The following is a 20,788-nucleotide window of genomic DNA, read 5'->3' as shown; positions in this document are numbered from 1 at the left end:
TTGAACTGAATTAGCTCATGATCACTCGAGCCAAGGTTGTCCCCTACAACCATTTCATCTATGAGGTCCTCGCTACTCACCAAAACCAAATCTAAAATAACATCCTCCCTTGTTGGTTCAGCAACTACTCGATGAAGAAATTCATCAGTTATCACATCTAGGAAAATCTGGGCCCTATTATTATTACTAGAACTTGTTCTCCAGTCTATCTGGAAAGTTGAAATCTCCCATGATTATGCAGTTTCCATGAGTATTTACTTCATTAAAAACATTAAAGAGGTCTCTATCCATATCCAAATTGGATCCTGGTGGTCTATAACATACCCCAAGTACTATCCCAGGGGAGGATCTGATAGTTTTCTTTCCCAATGTGATTTTTGCCCAAACAGACTCTGTCTTCTCCATTCCATCACTTTTTATTTCTTTACAATCTACCTCATCTTTGATATACAATGCGACTCCACCACCTTTACCCTTATTTCTGTCTTTCCTAAACCGCACATACCCTTCAATACCTGTACTCCAGTCATGCCTAGTATTCCACCATGTTTCTGTTATTCCTATAATATCTGGTTTCACTTCCTGGACCAATAGCTCTAGTTCCTCCTTTTTGTTACCTGGGCTCCTCACATTGTTGTACAAACATCTTAATTTTTGCTGTTTGGCCTCATTCACATTCTTTACCCAAATTTGGCACGGACGTTGTACCTCCAATATGACCTATTAGACTAGTATCCACCCTACCCTTCCTCATGTTCATTCTCCTACCCCCAGCTATATCCTTTCTTACTTCGTTTTCCTCATGTCAGAATCCTGGAAGGTCTGAAGGAAGGAGCTCAGGAACCAAAATGCAGATGCCAAGAGTCAAGCCATGTTGAGATTCCAGGAAATAAAACTGGGGGAGCAGGTAGCACAAGGCCCATAATCAGAATCCCAGACAGGGGGAGCGAGAAGGGGGCAAATGGGCAGCTCTCTCGGGGCCTAGCAATTCCAAAGGGCCCAGGGCTCCAGGCTGCCACCACCACCTCTGCAGCAGTGGCCAGAGCCCCAGAATCTTTAAACCACTGCCCTGGAGCCCCCCAAGGCACAGTCTAGGCATTGCTGGGGGTTCAGTGGGGGAGGCTAGTCCTGCTATCCTTACAGGGTGGGCCAGAGCCAAGCTCCCCTTCACCTTGCCCAGAGTCCGGTGAAGTCTGCTGCCAGCCCTGCCCTTGATTCAAAGCAGGGTGAAGCCCAATTGTCAAAGAGGTTCCTGCTCCTGCTTAAGTAGGGCCAGCAGGTCAATCAGGGACTCTACCCATTGGACTTCTTGAGTGGTGCCTCGCGCTGGGGCTGCACTTTCTGGTCCCAAGTAAGTTATTGTCAGTATGTTGCCATGTGGAGGGTTAGTACAGCTGTTCCGATGAACGTTATGAGCCCGGGTTTGAGATGTGTGGGTCATGGTTGATTAAAATAAATGGCAAGCTTTGTTTCCTTTAGGCAGAGTTGTGTTGCATTTGATTTCTATCAAATTAGTAACGTTCACCCAGAAAGCTACTAAGGGACCCCAGTACAAGGAAAGAGAGAAGAACTGTGACATTTATATCAGTTATACAAATAACATCACGTAATTGCCACAGTTTTAGAGCCACTGAAGTGCACCAGCAGCTTTACATCATTGTGACTTAATGTACAGATAACAGACAAGTTTCAACACAAGCAACACCTGTCTCTACAATTCCTCTTATGCTTCTTCAGAGGCTGTGATTGTACACCTTACATTGCACCTGGGCAATAGTTAGTTCAAATCAATCTGTTTCCACCAATACCAATATGTTTCCCAGGGACTAACTACTTACAGCCCCTTTGGTCCTGCAATCACTTTTAACTCCACAGAGCAGAGTTTTCAAGCTGTATTTTACCCATTTAATGCTGTAGGGCTTTAATTGCATGAAAACAGGTGTTCTGCTCATATTCATCCCCCAAGTAACTAAACTACAATTGTTAAAACCTACATTAAAAAGACATGATTAGCATACAGCACAATACAGTTTTTAAAACAGTAAGACAGAGCCTTGGAGCTGAACAGAGTGGGAGCTGAGCATTTTCAAACCTATAAACCAATAAATTAACAGAACATGAACTAAAAGAGAAATCTGATTACACCAAATTGCCACACAGATGCCAAGAATGTTATCATCATAGTTAACAAACATTTACTAACTTCATATCTTTGCTCTAAAAGCCATTTCATTTTTTAAAAACAACTATTTTTCCTCCAACTTCAGGGTATAGCTGGCCCACCAGGATGCCAGGCATGTTACAAGCAAGCTAGACTTACAGACCAGGGATGTTAAATATCGGTTAACTGAAAAGTCAATTAATCTCATGAATTAATATCAGGGTATGTCTACACTACCCTGCTAGTTCGAACTAGTGGGGTAATGTAGGCATACCGCACTTGCAAATGAAGCCCGGGATTTGAATTTCCCGGGCTTCATTTGCATAAGCGGGGAGCCGCCATTTTTAAATCCCCGCTTGTTCGAACCCCGTGTAGCGCGGCTACACGGGGCTCGAACTAGGTAGTTCGGACTAGGTTCCTGGAACGAGGTGTACCGGTAGTTCGGAATAGGAATCCTAGTCCGAACTACCTAGTTCGAGCCCCGTGTAGCCGCGCTACACGGGGTTCGAACAAGCGGGGATTTAAAAATGGCGGCTCCCCGCTTATGCAAATGAAGCCCGGGAAATTCAAATCCCGGGCTTCATTTGCAAGTGCGGTATGCCTACATTACCCCGCTAGTTCGAACTAGCGGGGTAGTGTAGACATACCCTCAGTTACTCAACTATTGATACAGAGGCAGCAGCTCAGAGTGCCAGGCAGGAGCTGGTCTGCAAGGGGAGCCAGTTTAAAAACCAGCTCCCCTCACAGACTAGATGCCTGTTGCCCCGTGCTGCTGCCTCTGATACAGCAGCCCTGTCCGGGTGAAGGACGACTGAGCTCCTAGACCCAGTGCAAGACGGAGCTGAGCTGGGCTGCCTGCTCGCCTGGTTCTTAATACACTTTAAATGCAGAGCTGCAGCAGGGGTAGTTTCCAGATCCAGTGAGAACCAGGACTAAGCCAGGCTGCTGACCAGCCAGCTAAAAAATTTATTGGCAAGGGTGGGGGAGAAATGCTTCTATGGCATTAACCTATAAGCTTTTGCATAATGATTATTCCGTTAATTGACTACACGATTACATCCCTGTTCCAGACACTGGTTAACATACCACATTATCCTAGCACAGGCAAGGCATTAAAGAATCCATGAAATTATTTTGATGCATGAGAAGATCATGAACCAGGTTAATCAAAAACTACCACAACCCAGCCAGGCTCGGACACCCAATTGTGTAGCACATCTTTATCTTCTTTGGAAAATATGGATTGTAGATGCAAATCAAGTTATGCACTTTTAAGTTCCTGCACTTGGATTAGAAGTGGATAGTGAAGAGAACAGAGTTAAGAGCAAAAGGCAAAATTCCCAGTTCCCAGCCTGACGATGTATCCTCACACCTTCGTAAGTCTCAATGTTTTCTGATAAGAGTAGAATCTTCTGAAAGAAATGATGATTCATGTGCACCACAAAAATATATAATGTATTTACAGACTGAGAATTAAGTTTCAACAATGTGTCTGTAAAGGAATTCCTGAAGGCATCATGCCTTAGGTAGCCATAGTGCTTCCTAAAGTGCAACTGGATCACTGCCACTGCAATACATTCAATGGGGAATAACCTGCACTCTGTATAGATTCTTATATTGTTCACATCACTTTAGTATCTGCTTCCCTCCCCAAGAGCCACTTCTGAGCCTGGGGGTGGACTATGGCTGTGGCTCCTCCCACCCACTTGGGGAATTCAAGTGCTATGAGAAGAAATTATCATGTCAAGTTTTCATGGAGTTAAAAGTATGCAGCTGATCTAGATCCCAGAAGTTTCTTTCACAAAAAGGCAACACAACAGCAATATCACTAGAAGAGTGTCATTGGCACAGTAGCTGTAGATTTTAGATTCTATTAAGCTAGCTATTTGAGTGCACTAGATCCTTTGCAGCAAGTCATGCTCAAAATAGTAATGACACATTTACTTATAAATGACTTTGGCTTTTTTTTTTTAATTACACATTAAGTTTGATAGAAGGTAGATGTTATATGCTGGTTATACCAACTACTTGTAATGTATTATTAAAACATAATACAAGATGGCTTCTTTTTATGGCGATAAAGCATTTTCTTTGAATTATATGTAAACCTCAAAATTACCTGCAGCTCTGTGTGTTTTTATTATAGCTGGAATAACCCTTATTATTTGAAACATTCTATAGCTCATCTTTCAGGAATTCTAAAAAAAGTCCCTAGACAGACAAATACTACCCGTATGTGACACAGGGCATGATTCCTGAATACTGACTTTTTCTTGGAGCTCCTGTAAGGATTGTCATTTGATGAAGACTCAGTTATACTTGAATCATAAAATACTAAAACTGGAAGGGACCTTGAGAGATCAAGTCCAGTCTCCTCCAGGGGGTCCTCATGGCAGTACCAAGCACCATCAAGATCATCCCTGATAGAGGTTTGTCTAACCTGCCCTTAAATATCTCCGGTGATGGAGATTTCACAGCCTCCCTAGGCAATTTATTCCAGTGTTTAACCACCCTGACCATTAGGACGTTTTTCCTAATGTCCAACCTAAACCTCCCTTGCTACAGTTTAAGCCCATTGCTTCTTGTCCTATCCTCAGAGGCCAAGGAGAACAATTTTTCTCCCTCCTCCTTGTGACTCCTTTTAGATACTTGAAACCTCTATCATGTCCCCTCTCAGTCTTTTTCTTTCCAAACTAAACAAGCCCAGTTCCTTCAGTCTTCCCTCATAGCTCATGTTTTCTAGGCCTTTAATCACTTTTGTTGCTCATTTCTGGACCGTCTCCAATTTCTCCACATCTTTCTTGAAATGTGGTGCCCAGAATTGGACACGCTATTCCAACTGAGACCTAATCAGTGCAGAGTAGAGCAGAAGAATTACTTCTCGTGTCTTGCTCACAACATTCTTGTTAATTCATCCCAGAATCATGTTTCCTTTTTTGGAACAGTTAGATCATATTTAGCTTGTGGTCCACTATGACCCCTAGAGCTCTTTCTGCCATACTCCTTCCTAGACAGTCACTTCCCATTCTGTATGTGTGAAACTGATTGTTCCTTCCTAAGTGGAGTACAAGTAGTTTGTCCTTATTAAACTTCATCCTATTTACCTTAGACCATTTCTCCAGTTTGTCCAGATCATTTTGAATTATGACCCTACCCTCCAGCCAGTTATGCACACACCTTATAGTAGCTCCATCTAAATTGTATTTCCCTAGGGGTACATCAACACTACAACGTTAATTCGAACTAACTTAGTTCGAATTAGTTAATTCGAACTAAGCTAATTTGAACTAACGGATCTAGACTAAAAAACTAGTTCGAATTAGCGTTTTGCTAATTCGAACTAGCATGTCCACACATAGTGGACCCTGAACTGGGCTTAAGGATGGCCGGAAGCAGTGCCGGCAGGGCATCAGAGGAGGACTTAGAGCGTGGAGATACCCACACTGGGCACATCACACCACTCGGCCATCAGCCCGGATGCACGTGCCGCAGGCTGCCATCTGGGGAGAGGAGGTAATTGGGGGGCTGCAGGAGAGCTTCCACCCCCAGAAGCCCGCAGAGCCAGCCCAGTCCTCCCCATCGGGGGCTCGTGCCCCAGTCCTCCCTCACCTCCTTCCACTTACCCTTCCCTAGCCCCTCTTCTTGATGTACAAAATAAAGGACACGTGTGTTCAAAAACAGAAACTCTGTTTATTTAACAAAACTCAGGGAAACTGGGAAAAGGAGGTGGGAGAGGGGAAGAGAGAGGGTGGGAGAGGGGAGGGGGAAAACTGGGAGGAGGGAGCTGAAAGGGGGAAGCAAAGGAAAGGAGGGGGTGGGGAAACTGAAGGATCAGGGGTGGGGGTCTCGCCGGGCCAACCGCCTCCCAGCACGGCGAGGGAAGGGGCCTCGGCGTCCCCGGGGGGATGGGGTGGAGGGTGTGGACATTGAGGAAGAGGTTGTGGAGGTTGAGGAGGGAGAGGTGGGAGGGGGAGCAGGAGTGGGAAGAGGGACAGCAGTTGGGGGGGCAGCAGGTGCAGGACCAGCACGGGGCACCATGCTCTGCAGCAGGAGCTGCAGGTTGGTGCTCAGCCCTCGGAGCTCAGCCAGCAGCTCGTGGCGGACCTGCAGGTCTTCCCTCATCCAGGCCTGTAGTGTGCAGTGCACGGCTCGCAGGGCCCCCAGGTGCTGGTCCCGGTACTCCTGCTCCGTGCTGGCGGTCCGGAGCAGGCCGCGGGTGCGGGAGCATGTCCCGGGCGGGGTGGTGCGCCCTGCACGAGCAGCTGGTGCAGCTGTAGAGAAAGAAGAGAAGTGGTCAGTTCTCCCTGGGGACGCAGAGGATGATGCCCAGCCTCCTCCCCAACTCCGCAACGTGAGGGTGACCATGTCCTGCACCGTCACAGCCGCTGTGCTTGTACAGAGGCCATGGTCAGGATGTCTGGCTCTCCCCGGGACTGGGAGCTGCCCCAAGACCGCACCCATGTCCCTGTGCCATGTATAGTGTGGCCGGGGCGGTGGGGGGGGAAGGGGAGATGTCCCCTGCCTCCATGTAGAGGGGACATGTGAAGGGAAATCATCCTGCTGGGTCCTGCCCCGGGGTCAGGAGCATGTCATGTCTCTTTGCACAAGCATGTGCCTATTGGGCAATGGCCCCTGGGTGTCACGCAGCTGGAGCCACCTGCCCAAGGGTGGCATGGCATGTGCTCGCACGTGCACAGGTGTCTGCGTGATCCGTGGAAGGCATGGCCCACGCGCGCGGTCTCTGGTCTCCCTCCCACCTCCCCCCCGAACTACTTAATTCAAACTACTTACCCGGTACGGTCTCCCTGGACGACCCTGCTGGCAGTGGCCCTTCTGGTGCGCCCAGGTCAGGGCCCTCTGGTCCCGGCTCGATGTCCCCTGGGCTGGCATGGACCGCCCTGCCCCCCAATAGTTGGTGGAGGGCAGCGAAGTAGGGGCAGGTGGCAGCCCCTGCAGCGGCACCGCCCCTTGTGGCCCTGGCGTACCCCTGCCGCAGCTGATTCACCTTAATGCGCACCTGCTCCTGGGTGCGCCTGTGTCCCCTGCTGGCCATGGCGGCTGCTATGCGGCCATAGACGGCCGCATTCCTCCTCCTAGTGCGGAGATCATGGATGTTGGGGGCCTGCCCCCAAACCTCAATGAGGTCCATGACCTCCGCACTAGACCAGGAGGCTGCGCGCCGTCTACGGCCCCTGGCTGGCCCCTGGGTGCTTAGGGACTGGGCAGGGGACGTCTCGCTGCCACTGGCTGACTGGCTCATCATGCAGCCACTGGCTCAGGGGCAGAGACTGCTGGCAGGGCTGGCTGCCTCTAGTGCCGTCTGGCCAGAGTCTACCCCTTTAAGGGCCCGGGGCTGGGGGAGAGGAGAAGAGTTTTCCTGGTTGTGCCCAGAGAGGCCACCAGGGGGAACCTGGGAAGGGCTAGCCTCCCACTAGTTCGAACTAAAGGGCTACACAGCCCTTAGTTCGAACTAGCTAGTTCGAACTAGGCTTAATCTTCGTAAAATGAGGTTTACCTAGTTCGAACTAAGCGCTCCGTTAGTTCGAATTAAGTTCGAACTAACGGAGCGCTAGTGTAGCGCCTATGAAAGTTAGTTCGAACTAACGTCCGTTAGTTCGAACTAACTTTGTAGTGTAGACATAAACTAGTTTATTAATAGGAAGGTCATGCAAGACAGTATCAAATGCCTTAATAAAGTCTAGATATACCATCAGCCACCACTTCTCCTTTATCCACAAGACTTGTTAGTCTATCAAAGAAAGCTATCAAATCGGTTTGACATGATTTGTTTTTACAAATCCATGCTGGCTGCTACCTATCACCTTATTTTCTTCCAGATGTTTGCAGGTGGATTCCTTAATTACCTATTCCATTTTCCTTCCTGGCACAGCACTTAAACTGACTGGTCAGTAGTTTCCTATGTTGTTTTTATTTCCCTTTTTATAGATAGGCACTATATTTTCTATTTTGCAGTCTTCTGGAGCCTCTCCCAACTTCCATGATTTTTCAAAGACAATAGTGAAAGACTCCCAGATTTACTTTCTACTTGAATATCAACCTCACCTCAAAAAGGAAGGAGCCATATCTTCACACATGCAGTAATGGTTATGTGTATGGATTTAGCATTTAGTGGATTTGAAAACCAATAGAGTAACTATTAGTCATCTGAATTATCATTTATTTTGGTAATAGAAGAACTTACCCTAACTAAATATTACATTTCTTATTATGACATATATTCTTCTTTTGATACTTTGTATTATATTCCTCCACAGAATGACCTGCTCAGGAGACTTGTAAGTACACTAACTTTTGTCTGGTTTTATTTATGAAGTCTATATTATGTGTATAAAACCATGAATACAAAATTCAGTAAATAAAAAGATCATAGCAAATATTGACATGGAACATAATCACTCTAAATCCACAGCAGTTTTCCCTGTCATGGGCATAAAACAAAGTTCTGTTCAAGTTTTAAAAGAAATTCTAGCTCATCTCAAGAGGAGGTAATATTCCATGATCTATAGCAGAATAAGTGAGGAGAATCCCTGGATTCTCGCCCAGGAGATACCTTTGTGTCAGGACTAGAGCATATAAATAGGTTGATATGGGGACACTTAAACATGTCTGTCCGTGTCAGACATCTGTATCACTAAACAGGATTTCAGCTTCCAGAATTACTCCTTTTGAAAGCACTATATTCACTTTTAAGAGAGTCATGCACAGGCTTAACTAGATTGTATTTAGAACTAGATCAGCCCAAAAAAACCCCAAAAATTACTTTCAGTATTTGAATGGAAGTAATTAAATAACAGTGTAGATCAGTTTCTTGTTACCAAGGAATGTTGCTCCCTATTAATATGCACTGAGCAGAGACAGTTGCATTGAAATCAGAGTAAATATCTCTGCCATGATATCTAGTCAGAAACTATATTTTCAGCTGGCTGGGAAAATGTAATACAGCTATGGGCATCACCACCTGGATAATAAAGGGAAACATTAGGGCCACCCCAAAAATATAACTCATTTGGAATTACCATAACAGCACAAGAACATATTCAGCCAGCCAAGGCATCAAAACTTTCTCATCCTTCTGGTTCTAAAAAGAACAGCTTCCTAGGCATTGCAATAATATCTATAGTACAGTGAGTTCATTACAGCCTAAGCAAAGCTTGCAAGCTCTGAAAAGCAAATGTAAATATATATATTTTTAGGGGTGAGGAAGAAGAGTGTGGAAAAAGTTCTAACCCTATTTCCATGAGGACTTGATAGTTAACTGTGTAAGTTTACTTAGGTTTATTGTTGCTATATTAATGCCTCCCAAAGACTTGCAAGCATTACACTAATCAGGTTGGTTTCAACATCCCAAACCTTTCTGGGACCTGATCAGGTAATACAATTGGAAACCAAATGAGGCAATATGATTGGAATCCTATCCAGTTTTGGTCAGAGTTTAGGTGTGGTTATAATAAAACCAAAATTGTACAAGCTATTTCCATGACTTCTTGAGTCTGGTGGGAATTTTGCAAGATCTACTGATCTGAGAGCGTGCTGGCCATATTCAAGGCAAAATTGAAAAACAGGTCCTTTCTTAACCAAGTCCACAGAGAGAAGTTTATATCCAGGGATTCAAATCTGAATACCCACACCTCAAGGGAGATAAAGGTTTCAAAATCAAAACTTTGAATCTGAATAATCTCCAATAAAGGATTCCCGTTTCTGCCCCAACTGAAATAAATATCAAAACAGCAACTGACTTCAGTGAGAGCAGGATTAGGCTCACAAGTAAAAGCTACTAATTGTATGACTATAGAGAGTACGCACTTGTCCCTCACTCATTAGGTAATAGGAGCATATACTAAGAAAGGGCAAAAAAGGAATATGAACTTCAGAAATGTGTAAAGGTCTAGCTATAGTTGTGTATCATGGCCTTGCCAGTTAAAAAGCGAGAGGAAATATTTGATTTCTGTGCTAAGCAAGAACTTTTGGCTGCATCTGGCATTGGACCATATAAACATTTTGAACTTCCAGTTTCCTTATTGAAGAGGGTTTGTACTTTAATTTCCTATTACTCTCTTTCAAGTTAAACACATGTACACTCACCTTTAAATCTTGAAGATATATTTTAATTTATTCTCTGAATATTTTAAGGTCAATTAATTCCATGGATGTTGCAAACACTGCATTTTCTTTATTCCAGCTGCTGTTCTAATCATGTTCATTAACAGGATTACTTTTACCTGCCACCTAATGTTGTACATTAAATTAATAAATCTTCTGCTCACTATCTGAGCTGAGTGGACAAATAAAATGAATTACCCAATTCTATGATTTTCCACATGAGTCTAGAACTATTCCATTATGTCATTCTATCAAGGGAATGAACTATATAAAGATGACAAAATGAAAAATGTATGCATATATATTTTATTTTAAAGGGTATTGTTCACACAACCCCTTTCCTGTTATAAGGCGGTTTTTCCTTGTTGTGGTGGAAATCTCATAGAATTATTAGCTTTCATTGTTTATTATAGCTGTCAATCATTCATATACTGTGCATGTTTATAGACATTATTTCCTGCTCATATTTTTAGGAAACACCAACAAAGTGAAAGAAAATACATCATGCCATCCTACTGATTGACTGTATAGATTATATTCTAGAAAGGCGTGCTGCAAAAATAACTTGCACTTGTACTATTTCCATGTAGTTCTAATTTAATTTTTAAAAGGCTTTGAACTTCTGCCAATAGCACATGTGTACTGAAGATAAAATGTAACTGTAATTAATCCAATCATTTCTGAATTAGTGTTAATTTAACCCAGTAGATTATGCTTTGTTTTACATGCAATTTTGTTGATCCTATCATATATCAGAGAGGTCCCAAATCAAACTAAAACCCGAAATTGGAATTAAAATAGGGAATCCTATTTCTCCTTCTCTATAGCATCTGTTTCTCCAAAGAAAGAATGGCATGTCATCAAGGGCGGTTCTTTAATAAGAGACTGATAAAATGACACCTGAAAAAACTGTGAAGATTTAGCAGTGAGGTTCAACAGAGCGTCTACCAACAGAGTCAATTGCACACTGGTCAGTCACAGATTAAATATGTCAAAATAAAAGAAGAAAATGGGATCTTCATACCAGACATACACTGTTAGTGCAGTAATCTGCCAGTCTAGTAAACATTAATGCTTGTACTTTATTGTGAGAGTTCCTTGGAGCACAATTGGGATTACTCATGATATTAATGTTAAATGCATCCACATGTGCTTGCAGGATCGGGGCCTGACTACTCAGTCCCCCTTTGTTTTCAAAAGAATACTAAAATGGTTCAAAACAATTCATTGTATTGCAATGGCAACCAAACAGTTAAGAACTATTAGGACTAAATCCATTCTAATACAATTCTGAAAATGCCGGACTAATTCAGATACTTGTTCTGGCCTATCTTATTAGTGTCAGGCTGCTTTATTTTTCTATTGAATGATGGTCACAGACAGCTTTCACTGCCATTTCAAGCATATAAAGGTTTTATGAACACACGTTCCTTCATTATACTCCCATCATCAGCATGTTTTGGAGTTAACAGGAAGGCCTAGATTCATAAATGATGTCATTTGTTCACATGGACACCAAGCAAAGTTCAACTGTAGTTCAGCCTTAGTTATGGACTCATTAATAGACACTTTACATAAAGTGCTACCATGTTCTCTTTCATATCCCCCCCACCTTTTTTTTTTTTTTTTTTTTTGCAGCTGAGAATAATTAACTGTTCCTTTGTGAATGTCATTTGTTCTCAAGGAATTAAATGCCACCTTATTTCCCAGAACAAGAATTCAACTGTCATAATTATAGCTTCATTTCATGAGAAAAAAATCATAATTTATTACAGATTGTTGAGCATGTGTGATAGGTTTAAATGTCTTTGAAAGTAAATTGTAGCATGTCATGAAGGGCTTTTGCCATTGCTGTAATTGATTTATAATTTTGCATTTAAAATTAACAACATTCACCCATTGTTCTTATATAATAAAAGACTCTGGCAGGGAATTTAGAAGTGTATGTTCAGCTCAGGTCACCACAGTATTGTTATCTTAATAATAAATTTAAAATAGTTAAAAAAATTAAAATTATACAGAAAGGGACATTGAGGTCAACACCAGTACTAAAAATATAAGCTTGAGGCCAATACCACCACTAAAAATATAAGCTTGCAATTTTAAGCAGTGTTAAAAAATGAAATCTCTGTGGCCTTGAAAAAAAGAGATTTAAGAGGGCATTTACTTGAATTACATTAACTTTAAAGTAGCCTTAGTTATTTGTGTTTTAATGTAAAGACTGTAATTTAACACCTCCACCCCACAAAAAAAAATAAAAATAGACAATTCAGAGTTATTGTTGAACCACTGGGACACATTCTCCACTCATATACACCTGTTTAAAGCCAAAGTCATTCTGTGGAATTACTCTGTGGGTACATCTACACAGCAGCGTTATTTTGGAGAAACTGGCGTTATTCGAAATAACAGTGCACGTCTACACTACAAGCCTTTATTTCAAAATAACTTCAAGCTGGAGGACTTCTTACTCTGACTCATAGTAACCCTCATTTCATGAGGAGCAAGGGAAGTTGAAGGAAGTGTGTTCTTCCTTTAACTTCCTGCTGTGTATATCGCACCAAAAGCCGAATAAACTATATTGACTTAAGCTACGCAATTGACGAGGCTGAAGTTGTGTAGTTTAATTCAACTTGAGCCCTGCTATGTAGACAAACCCTGTAGGTACACTGATACAACTGAAAAGAATTTGGCCTACCATTTTTACCATCTCATTATGGCAAAATATAGCTGTGCATTTGTATCCTTTCTATAATTCCTAAACTTACCCTGAGAAACTGAAATCACAGGCTTTGTCTACACTTGCACCCTCTTTTGAGAGAGGGATGCAAATGAAGACATTCGAAATTGCAAATGAAGCCGGGATTTAAATATCCCACACTTCATTTGCATATTCACATTATGGCGCTATTTCAAAATAACAGACGCTGTTATTTTGAGAGAAAACCCTTCTCTCGAAATAACTGGTAAACCTCATTGTATGAGGAATAAGGGTTATTTCGAGAGAAGGATTTTCTTTCGAAATAACCGCATCATAACAATGTCTTATTTTGAAATAGCACTATTTCAAAATAACGCTATAATGCGAATATGTAAATGAAGCATGGGATATTTAAATCCCAGCTTCATTTGCAATTTCGAATGTCTTCATTTGAATCCCTCTCTCGAAAGAGGGTGCAAGTGTAGACATATCCACAATATCGTCACTTTGCCCTGAACAATCCTATAATATTACACACTGTTACATGTCTAATGAATCCATCCTAGAAGTGGCTGTGTTTCTGTGGTGGCTACAATAATATGGGCAGAATTCTGATTTTTATTGTGCTCAAGTACGTAGGAGTAACTCTACTCGGTCAAACTGAATGTTCATGGAATGAAATGGATAGCTAAATCTGGGCCACTCATTAGACAGCATTTATTTTGCCATTTACAAGCACAGGCATTTATTCGAACCTCAGCAGTTTAATACCAGCATAACGCCATTAACATCAATTGGTTTCACACCTCACTTATACTAGTGTAAACAAAAACAAAATTAGTTCTTAACTCAGTATTCCTTGTACACCTATATGAGTAGAGTGCTATTGCTCAGTTTTTCTAGCTGTAAAAAAGAGATGAAGTGATTTATTTGGCAGAGGCCACAGAAAAAATATAGGATTAGAATTCAAGACTTACTGAAGCCCACAAGCACAAGCAATTAGATCCCAATGTCTTCCCAATGTCTCTGTATGCTCCATAGCACCCTAATGGAGGTACAAAAGGAATGGCTTATTTATATATTGTCTTTAAAGAAGGTTGACTGACTCTGCCATAACACTTAGAATCTTCTGGAATTCATCAGTTAAGGGGAGCCAGTCTGGCAGCAGACAGCCATGCCTCCAGCCTGAAGCGAATGATGATCATCATTCAACCATTGGTCCCCCTCACCCAAAAAAGAAACTTCTATTCTCTGCTTCCTCAGTTGCCTGTAATTCTCTAGTGCCTTGATAAAACATTCCACTTTCTAAGTTTGCTTGGAATGCTGGGGTTGCGTCATTCTTAACAGTTTCATTGTTTAAGAAAAAAAATAAGATAAACGTGGGTTTGTATTTTGCAGTTTTTCTTGCACATTGAAACAAAGCAGATGATTTAGCATCAGAATGGGTTTCTAGAAGGAAAGCCTAAAACTATAAAGTGAACCTCAGTTTTAGCACAGTTTAAATATTTAAATAGAAAGAGAGCTCTGTGGCCGATGGTTTCTCAAAAGGCGTCGCCTTTCCTGAGGCTGCTCGCAATATGCAATGCGCACTCTGTGCAATCGTTTGGGAGTCACACATTATCCCCTCCTAGAATGCACCAGAGAAGAGCAAGGCCATGCTACCATCTCCTCTGTAACTCCCTTCTGGACAATTCGCCTGCCAAGTGTTTTTGCTCAGAGGGCATTGGGCCTGGAACAAGTTGGGGAAGATTTCTTGTGTCCCATGCCACCTATACCTTCTTGTAAGAATAAATCTCAATCTACCCCCAGGCATGAAGGGGTAGAGTAAACGGAGCAACACAAATCTAGGACATGAGCTTGTCTTTGGGGTGCAAGGGAAGTCAAAGAACAAGAGAAGGGTTTGGTCCTGCACAGAGTACAATAATTTTTTCCACAGCCTACGCTAGATGGAACAAGAAATTGCACATTCATGATTCTGAAAAAGTGTCTAAGACTGTTGAGAAATTGTTTGAAGACAGTTCATGCTAGTGAAAATATCATCCTGTGATGCTGGCATGGTCAGTATCAGCCTGGTTTACTTGCCATGCAAGTACCAACCATGCAAGATTTATTTGCTTTGGGCATGTCTACCTTATGTTTCCAACTTTCCAAAGAGTTTCTTTTGTATCACTACTGGATTATACAGGACAAGGATAGCATAGTTCTATTGTATAAATACAGATTTTAGAGAATGGAATCTGACATAGCTCTGAACCCTTTCACCACATTAGAAGAACTATTTCCTTTGACTTTCTTCACATTTGTAAACCATGTGCAGATTTTCTTCATTCATCTTATCTACCCATACAGCAGAGCATCTTTTTGCTCACTGAAAAACCTATAGCAGCTTGGTGAAAGTTATAGCAGGCTGAGCAAGCCAATTCAAACACTACTCTGGTTCTCATTCACCACTCCCTTCACTGTGTGCTTCCAGGAGTGTTGGCAATCTCCTGTGCCAGGTGGCGTAAAGTTAAAGTGTATGTACAGAGGGAAGGAGGGGGGAGAGGGAAATATTTCCTGTTTACAATCAAGCCACTTGATTGCACCCCCACACAGCTGCCAGAGATGCCAATCATGGAAACAGGCATCCACAGCTGCAACCAATAGAAAAATATAGCCTGCTACAAAGGGAAGAGTACAGAGAAGGAAGGAGCAGCAGAAAGGTCTAGGATACCAGAGGGTGACAGCCCTGCACCACACTGCTTTCAAGAAAAGAGCCAGGAGATAGCAAGCCCTAAAATTGAGGACTGGTAGACTGAATTGGAGAGGAAAATCCAGGAGCTGTCCTAACTGAGAAAAATTAAGGAGGGTCAGTCAGGACAAACACAGACCCCTCCAAAGACTGCACTGAGAGATGATGAAAGTCACTATGAGCTCCTTGCAACATTGCAGAATTGCTTCAGTAAAGGGCTACCCTGACTCACCTGTAGCATGACTTCTCTAGCAAGGCACCAAGCTCATGGTATGTCCACACAGCAATATCATTTTGAAATAACTTAGTCCACATCTACAGAGCAGGCAGTTATTTCAAAATAATGTTGAAATACTGTCAAGCTAGAGGACTTCGTACTCCAACTCCTGTAACCCTCATTATATGAGGAATAAGGGAAGTCAAAGGAAGAATGCTCTGTTGCAAAATAAGTGCTATGTAGAAGCTTCCAATTTTGAAATAAGCTATGCAAATTGAGCTAAGCCCTGCTGTCTAGATGCACTCTCAGGCTATGTCTACATTCATGGCTTCTTGTGCCAGAAATATGCAAATGAGGCTAAGCATGGAATATTGCTGAGCCTCATTTGCATACCTAATGAGCCACCATTTTTGCAGAAGAGGTTCTTGCACCAGAAAAATGGTGGCTCATTAGGTATGCAAAGGAGGCTCAGCAATATTTCATGCTTAGTCTCATTTGCATATTTCTGGCACAAGAAGCCATGAGTGTAGACATAGCCTCACTGTTTTGTCCTTTAGCCATGTGGGGGCCTGGTGTGAATGAGTCCCATTCCACAATTCTTATTCCTCATTTGAGGGATATTTTTCCCAGTATTTTACAAGGTGGGCTACAATAGCCCTCTTCAAACAAACCAAAGAAACACAACACACAAAGAACATTCCTCTTCTTGCCTCCTGGCTAGGGCATTACACACACACACACACCCCTCTAATTCTAGCACTTATAAAGTCAATTGGCTTGGTTGCTTTCCCCCCCAAAGGGAGGAAAGCTCCCTTCCAGCTAGAAGCCTTTTCTCTTTGCTATTAGTAGCCTGCTGCAGCTTGTCACCCCATCTCTCTCTCTCACCAGAAGAGGGGTTTTTAAAGATCACAGGCAGCCTTCAATTGGACTTAGGTGTCCCTAATTGACCTGAACTGCAACAACCTCTTTTCAGTTCCTGGGGAAAGGGGTAACTCTCTCACTTGTTATTTTTTCCTGCTGTCCCACATACTTAACTTGTGTGTATCAGGCTCAATGGATCCTCCCCATAGGCTTGTGCCCACCCACTTCCCTGGAACCCAAAATGACCCTCTCTTTACAGCTCTCCAGTCTGACTTTATGAAGTTTCTTTTTGCCTTTCTGGCTGTGTCTAGACTGCATCCCTTTTTCGTAAAAGGGATGCAAATTAGACATATCGCAATTGTAAACGAAGCAGGGATTTAAATCCCCCCCGCTTCATTAGCATAAAAATGGCTGCCGCTTTTTTCCAGCTCGGAGCTTTGCTGGAAAAAAGCGCCAGTCTAGGCGCGGATCTTTCGGAAAATAAAGCCTTTTCTGAAAGCTCCTTTACCCCTCATTTTAAGAGGAATAAGGGATCTTTCGGAAAAGGCTTTATTTCCCGAAAGATCCGCGTCTAGACTGGCGCTTTTCTCCGGCAAAGCTCTGAGCCGGAAAAAAGAGGCAGCCATTTTTATGCTAATGAAGTGGGGGGGGATTTAAATCCCCACTTCATTTGCAATTGCAATGTGTCTAATTTGCATCCCTTTTACAAAAAAGGAATGCAGTTTAGACACAGCCTTTTTGTTTTTTGTTACTAGCCATGGCCTTCCCATACCTGGTTAAAGCCCAAGACTATCTACTGGCAGTTAAACCCAACTATTTCAAACTCTGAATTGATTTAAGCTTACTTTATCTTTGTATGCCCATTTTCTAAACAAATTTTCACCTAGTGGATGTCACATCAGACTGTCCCACTCCTGAGCACAAACAAGGCAATGAACAGAAGCTGGAAATCTGGATCAAAACTACACAGAGTTTGTACTCATTTTTTTTCCAGAGCTCGATCAAGTACCATTCTTAGAGGATATGTTTAGAAGTTGTTACTGAGGCTCATATTTTTGTCACTCCTGTTCTCGTGATTTAGACACCTGGATAGTTTTGTTTTCCACATAGTAATGGCACTAGCTCAATAGCCGTTTCTAATATTTTACTACCAATGGCACTCAGATGCTTTGGTGGTGATCCAGTATGGCTTAAGCATCTGAATACAGAAAGAAATGTAATTAGTCAATTTTTAATGGTAGCAAACCAAGGGTATGTCTACACCAGTGGTCCCCAACGCGGTGCCCGCGGGCGCCATGGCGCCCGCCGGGGCATTTGTGCGCGCCCGCCGACAACCTGGGCCGGCCCTGCCCCCGGCGCGCGGCGCACTGGAGGCGCCAGCCCCAGGCGTGCGACACGCACCGGTGCCTGGTGCGTGGCGCTCGGGCGGCCCCAGTGCCAGGGTACATTCGGGCGCACTGCGCCAGTGCTGGCCCCAGGCGCGCGGCTCGGGCGGCGGCGCCGGCCCTGGGCCCACGGCACTAGGCGCTCGGGTGGCCTCGGCCCCAGCGCACATGCCGGCGCCGGGTGCAAGGGCATCCCCACCCCTGGCGTGCCCCAGGATACGCGGCCCCGCCCCCGGGCGCCCAGCGCATGAGTGGCCCCGCTCCCAGGCGCCCGGGAGCCTCTTCAGGTTGGGGACCACTGGTCTACACTGCCACCCTAGTTCGAACTAGGGTGGCTAATGTGGAACGAGGTATACTGGTAGTTTGAATTAGAGAGCCTAATTCAAGCTACCTACTCCGTGCCGCATGTAGCCGCGGGAACAGAGTCCGCACTAACGGGGATTTAAAAATGGAGGCGCCTGGCAAGATGCAAATGAAGCCCAGGATATTTAAATCCCAGGCTTCATTTGCAACTTTGAATGCCTACATTAGCCACCCTAGTTCGAACTAGGGTGGCAGTGTAGACATACCCCAAAATATTTAAGTTAATTCTGTGTCCTTTGAGCATTATAAAGGGTGAGGGTACTGACTATAAACTGGACCAAAATCAACAAAATAATTAAGTAATACACAAAATTTACCAAATAGAAAAAGCTTTTACCCACAACAAAACTGGATGAGATTCAAACCAGGTACCTAAAAGTGAAGCTTGGATTGCCTGTGTCATCCAAGACCTAGTGCTCGCATTTTTGGAGCTCTACTACCTTGATAAGAGTTTTATAATGGATTAGATTTATGGGGTTTTCACACTCTAAAATAAATAACATACATAACAGCAGGATCTACATTTTATACCAATTTTATGAACCATATTCTTTGTTCTTTTATTTCACACGATTTTTTTGCAACTTGTCATTCAACAAGGGATTTATTATTATTTCCCTTTTGTCTAGAGAGACAATGTAGTGTGATGGGACATTGGTTTTGTAGTGATCAAAAATCATCTTCTAGATAGCCATAAAAATTCATTTCAATTTGATCAACCTCAGGCAAAGGTTATCACCTACTCTAGCTTATGCTTATTTTAATAGTAACAAGTGACTTTTTTAATCTTCAGTAATATGAAATTACTGTCATTTGAAAGAAGTGTTTAGGTTCCTTGACCAGAAGAGGCATTTAACTGTGTCATGTGTGATGTATGACACGTTTAATTGCTCTATGCAGCTATTCAAAAAGCATTCAGAAGTAATCATTTAGCATTAATATCCTGGGGCACTTTGAGGTCACAGTACATTAAATACTAATTCAAACTGGTTCAAGAATGCATTTTTCATATAGAGAGTAACATAATTCTTTTAGAATAAAAGTGATAGTGGCTCAGAGACAGGGTGATCTACATATCTATCAGTGGTATTGTTGTAAAAGTAGCAAGTCAGACATTTTTCTCATCATAACTCAAACTTGTGATGAATAAATATAGTCATGTCTAAAATAGCTTCTGTAGCAATTTGTTTTATAATGTATTTTTAACGCAAAACATTTGGTCCATCTTTTGTTATTTTCCTACCGATCAACCTGCCTGTTATCTTTTCCTGGACAGACCATCAACTAGTAATTCTAACTGGTCTGTAGATAGTTGTAGGTGTTGAGTTTCCATACAAAAAAGCACCCCAAAAAATTAAATACTTTTAGCCTAGATTATGGAATATGGCAAGAAAGCATAGATAATTCCTCTGAAGGAGGTAGCGGTGTATGTATGTGTATGTTTTCTCTGTGCATGTTTTCTCTGTGCATAATACATCAATCTCTCTATTTTAAGAATGCCATACACCGACAAATTAAACACCAGGTATATGCATCATAAAGTGCTGTTCGGTGTAAAATATATTCAGTGCGGCTACTTTATTATCCTTACAATACACACGGGCTGTGTCTAGACTGGCCAGTTTTTCCGGAAAATCAGCCGCTTTTCCGGAAAAACTTGCCAGCTGTCTACACTGGCCGCTTGAATTTCCGCAAAAGCACTGACTTCCTACTGTAAGAAATCAGTGGAAATACTATGCTGAAATACTATGCTGCTCCTGTTCAGGCAAAAGTCCCTTTTATGCAAAACTTTTGCACAAAAGGGCCAGTGTAGAGCGCTCAGATTTGTTTTGCGCAAAAAAGCCCCAATCGCAAAAATGGCAATCAGGGCTTTTTGTGCAAAAGCGCGTCTAGATTGGCCACGGACACTTTTCCACAAAAAGTGCTTTTGCGGAAAAGCGTCCGTGCCAATCTAGAAGCTCTTTTCCGAAAATGCTTTTAACAGAAAACTTTTCCATTAAAAGCATTTCCAGAAAATCATGCAAGTCTAGACGTAGCCAAGAGATGTGCCACCAGATCACAAGTCACGACTAACTGGAAAAAGCAGTGGTGACACTCATCCAAGGATGGCCCATAAACCATACCCCACATGTTGGTTTCACTTGTAGCAGACTGTGGAAATCTTCCCCAGAAAGTTAGGCACTCGGTTGGCAACAGACCCCACACTGACCAACATCAAGGATTGAGCCAGGATTTCCACTACTAAAGG

General features: G+C 42.8%; 1 long non-coding RNA gene across 1 annotated transcript in view; it reads right to left on the bottom strand.

Annotated features, from left to right (window-relative positions):
* LOC112545137 (uncharacterized) overlaps positions 1 to 20,788 on the bottom strand; it is a 70,551-nt gene that overhangs the window by 32,432 nt on the left and 17,331 nt on the right. The window lies entirely within an intron of this gene.

Source organism: Pelodiscus sinensis, chromosome 2, assembly GCF_052426305.1.
Source record: "Pelodiscus sinensis isolate ZL-2025 chromosome 2, ASM5242630v1, whole genome shotgun sequence".
NCBI lineage: Eukaryota > Metazoa > Chordata > Testudines > Trionychidae > Pelodiscus > Pelodiscus sinensis.
The sequence above is the reverse complement of the archived record's forward strand: the minus strand, read 5'-3'. Positions and strand labels throughout refer to the sequence as shown.